This window comes from Triticum urartu, chromosome 6A (assembly GCF_056163025.1).
Source record: "Triticum urartu cultivar PI428250 chromosome 6A, HENAU_Tu73, whole genome shotgun sequence".
NCBI lineage: Eukaryota > Viridiplantae > Streptophyta > Magnoliopsida > Poales > Poaceae > Triticum > Triticum urartu.
In genome coordinates, this window is record NC_141878.1 from 392061809 (window position 1) to 392066722 (window position 4914).

The following is a 4914-nucleotide window of genomic DNA, read 5'->3' on the forward strand; positions in this document are numbered from 1 at the left end:
GCCCTCCTCCGGCCGAATGAACAAACTTATGAAACTTGAATCTACATTAAATTTGCCTCGGAATGCCGAGTGATTGCTGTAACCATTGAACCCCTTCGGGCTTGATGCCCGAGTACTTTTGATTTGCTTCTTGGAACTTTTAGGATTTATCGGAATTTGGTTTATCTCTGAATGTGCTTGCGTTTGCGTTCGAATGGACTTTGCTCACTACTCGGAATAGTCTTTGCGCTGGAGATGCAACTCTGAGGTGGTAGCTCCAGTCGGCCTGCGCTTCGTCGTCCTTGCGGATAGGGATGGAGAGGACGTTGTACTTGTGCCGTAGCTCCGAAGGAGAAGGTTGCAGTTGACCTGCACCTCGTCGTCCTTGCGGATAGGGATGGAGCGTACGTTGTACTTGTGCCGTAGCTCCGAAGGAGAAGGTTGCAGTAGACCTGCACCTTGTCGTCCTTGTGGATAAGGGTATGCTTCGGACTTGGGCGAGTACTGGACTGCAGCTAAGACCTCCGAGTGGGAGGATTGCTCTCCACTCGGTAAGATTTTTCAAACTTAGGCGAGTACTGGACTGCAGCTAAGCCTCCTAGCGAGAGAACTTAGGCGAGTACTGGACTGTAGCTAAGCCCCCGAGTGGGAGGATTGATCTCCACTCGGTAGGATTTTTTTTAAAACTTAGACGGGTACTGGACTGTAGCTAAGCCCCCGAGTGGGAGGATTGCTCTCCACTCGGTAGGATTTTTTCAAACTTAGGTGAGTACTGGACTGCAGCTAAGCCTCATAGTGAGAGAACTTAGGCGAGTACTGGACTGCAGCTAAGCCCCCGAGTGGGCGGATTGCTCTCCACTCGGTAGGATTTTTTCAAACTTAGGAGAGTACTGGACTGCAGCTAAGCCTCCTAGTGAGAGAACTTAGGCGAGTACTGGACTGCAACTAAGCTCCCGAGTGGGAGGATTGCTCTCCACTCGGTAGGATTTTTTCAAACTTAGGCGAGTACTGGATTGCAGCTAAGCCTCCTAGTGACAGAACTTAGGCGAGTACTGGACTACAGCTAAGCACCCGAGTGGGAGGATTGCTCTCCACTCGGTAGGATTTTTTCTAACTTAGGCGAGTACTGGACTGCAGCTAAGCCTCCTAGTGAGAGAACTTAGGCGAGTACTGGACTGCAGCTAAGCCCCCGAGTGGGAGGATTGCTCTCCACTCGGTAGGATTTTTTCAAACTTAGGCGAGTACTGGACTGCAGCTAAGCCTCCTAGTGAGAGAACTTAGGCGAGTACTGGACTGCAGCTAAGCCCCCCGAGTGGGAGGATTGCTCTCCACTCGGTAGGATTTTTCAAACTTAGGCGATTACTGGACTGCAGCTAAGCCCCCGAGTGGGAGGATTGGTCTCCACTCGGTAGGACTTTTTCAAACTTAGGCGAGTACTGGACTGTAGCTAAGCCCCCGAGTGGGAGGATCGCTCTCCACTCGGTAGGATTTTCTTCAAACTTAGGCGAGTACCGGACTACAGCTAAGCTCCTAGTGAGAGAACTTAGGCGAGTACTGGACTGCAGCTAAGCCCCCGAGTGGGAGGATTGCTCTCCACTCGGTAGGATTTTCTTCAAACTTAGGCGAGTATCGGACTGCAGCTAAGCCTCCTAGTGAGAGAACTTAGGCGAGTATTGGACTGCAGCTAAGCCCCCGAGTGGGAGGATTGCTCTCCACTCGGTAGGATTTTCTGTCGAACTTAGGCGAAACGGATTCGCAACTAAGCCCACCCACTGGGTATTTCAGAAGTAAATAAAAACACGACAACGGAATGATAGGACCATAAGCTCTTGTCTTTGATAAACAAATTACAAAGGTGTTTCTTATTACATTTTATTCGAACGAGTGCTTAAGTATAAAAGGGGCGGAGCAGCTCCGCGTTCCAAGCCCGTGGCTCGTCTTTCTGATGCTCAATACTGTAAAGATGGCATGCTCCATTGTGGAGAACTTTGGTGATGATGAAGGGGCCTTCCCAAGTCGGGGCGAGCTTGTGTGGTTTCTGTTGATCTACTCGAAGAACCAGGTCTCCTTCTTGAAAGGCTTGAGCCTTCACATTTCTGGCGTGGAATCAACGCAAGTCTTGCTGATAAATGGTCGACCGGATCAAGGCCATCTCTCTTTCCTCCTCTAAGAGATTGACTGAATCTTGCCGGGACTGCTCTCCTTCCTCTTAGGAGAAGAGCTCGACTCGGGGTGCATTGTGGAGCAGGTCGCTTGGCAGAACAGCTTCGGCTCCATAAACTAAGAAGAAAGGAGTTCGTCCGGTCGACCGATTAGGAGTTGTCCTTAAACCCCACAGAACTGACGAAAGTTCATCAACCCAAGCGCCTGCTGTGCGTTTGAGATCACGCATCAGTCGGGGTTTCAGTCCTTTGAGAATTAGGCCATTGGCTCTTTCTTCTTGTCCGTTCGACTACAGGTGAGAGCTCGAAGCATAGTCGACTCGAGTGCCTTGAGAAGCGTAGAAAGCTCTGAACTCATCGGAATCGAAGTTCGACCCGTTGTCCGTGATGATGCTGTGTGGGACTCCATATCTGAATGTCAATTCTCTGATAAAACTGACAGCGGTGCTAGCATCAAGGTTCTTGATCGGTTTAGCTTCGATCCATTTGGTAAACTTGTCCACTTCAACGAGCACATGAGCGAAGCCGCTCCTGCCAGTTCTCAATGGTCCAACCATATCCAGTCCCCAAACAGCAAAGGACCGGATGAGGGGGATGGTCTTCAGGGCTGACGCTGGCTTGTGAGACATGTCGGAGTAAAACTGGCAGCCTTCACATCTGTCGACTATATCTTTCGCCATTTCATTTGCTCGTGGCCAATAGAATCCAGCTCGGTATGCTTTAGCCAGGATGGCCCAAGAGGATGCATGGTGACCACAGGTCCCCGAGTGGATGTCATTGAGGATCTTTCGACCTTCTTCTGGTGTTATGCATTTCTGACCGACTCTAGTCACGCTTTCCCTGAACAGTTGTCCTCTTATCTCAGTAAAGGCCTTGGATCAACGGGCGATTTGTCGAGCCTCTTCCTCATCCTCTGGGAGTTCTTTCCTGAGGATGTACGCAATGTAGGGCACCGTCCATTCGGGAGTAATGGCCAGAATCTCCATGATCAGGTCGACCATGGCTGGGACCTCGACTTCAGTCGGATCTGTGGCACTCTTAGGTTGCGGGGGCTCTTCAGTAAAAGGATCTTCCTGAACTTCTCGGCGTGTGAATATGCTCCAAAAACACATTGCTGGGAATGGCTTCTCTCTTGGAACCTATCTTTGCCAAGTCATCGGCTACTTGATTTTTCAGTCGGGGTATGTGGTGGAGCTCTAACCCCTCAAACTTCTTCTCAAGCTTCCGCACCGCGTTGAAGTAACCAGTCATGGCTGGGCTTCTGACGTCCCAATCCTTCATCACTTGATTAACTACCAAATCTGAGTCACCATAGACATTGAGGCAACGGACACCGAGTGAGATGGCCATGCACAACCCATACAGGAGTGCTTCATATTCTGCTTCATTGTTGGAGGAATCAAAGTGAATCTGGAGGACATATCTGAGCATGTGTCCTCGGGGGAATACCAGAACTACCCCAGCACTAGAACCATTCAGCATTTTGGATCCGTCAAAGAACATGGTCCAGTGCTCCGAGTGAACTTGAGTCGGCAGTTGCTATTCGATCCACTCGGCGAGGAAATCTGCTATTGCTTGGGACTTAATAGCTTTCTTTGCCTCAAACTTGATATCCAAGGGAAGGAGTTCAATCGCCCATTTTGCCACTCGACCAGTTGCATCTCTGTTGTGCAGAATCTCTGACAATGGAGCGTTGCTGACAACTGTAACAGAGTGATCCAAGAAATAATGTGCAACCTTCTTCGTGGTCATGTAAATCCCATAGACAAGCTTCTGATAGTGAGGCTATCTCCACTTTGACAGGCTCAGGACTTCAGAAATATAATAAACTAGGCGTTGAACTTTATAAGCTTTTCCTTCTTCTAACCGCTCGACCGTAAGTACTGTACTGACGACTTGTCCAGTGGCTGCTATATAAAGCAGTAGAGGCTCTTTGCTGATTGGAGCAGCAAGCACCGGCTGGGTGGAAAGCAGGGCTTTTAGCTCTGCAAACACTGCATCAGCTTCTGGGGTCCACTCGAACTTATGTGATTTCTTCATCAGTCGGTAAAGAGGCAAAGCCTTTTCACCGAGGCGAGAAATGAATCGACTTAAGGCAGCCAAGCAACCAGTAAGCTTCTGGACATCATGCACATGCACAGGGCATTTCATTCGGAGTATAGCGTCCACTTTCTTTGGGTTAGCATCGATTCCTCGTTCGGAAACAAGGAAACCGAGTAACTTTCCGCTCGGAACTCCAAACGTGCACATTGATGGATTGAGCTTGATATCATACCTTCTGAGGTTGGCAAAGGTTTCATTAAGGTCAGTCAGTAGGTTGGAACCTTTACGTGACTTGACCACAATGTCATCCATGTATGCTTCCACATTCCGACTGATCTGAGTGAGCAGGCACTTCTGAATCATCCGCATGAATGTGGCTCCGACATTCTTCAAACCGAATGGCATTGTGACATAACAAAAGCACCCAAACGGGGTGATAAAAGCTATTTTTATCTCGTCGGGTCCGTACGGACGGATCTGGTGGTACCCGGAGTAGGTGTCCAAAAAGGACAAACGCTCGCACCCTGCAGTCGAGTCGACTATCTGGTCGATGCAAGGGAGAGGAAAGTGATCTTTCGGGCAGGCCCGATTGATATGCTTGAAATCAATGCACATGCGAAGTGAGTTGTCCTTCTTTGGAACCATGACAACATTGGCTAACCACTCGGAGTGGTAAATCTCTCGGATAAACTCAGCTGCCAAAAGCCGAGCCACCTCTTCACCGATTGCC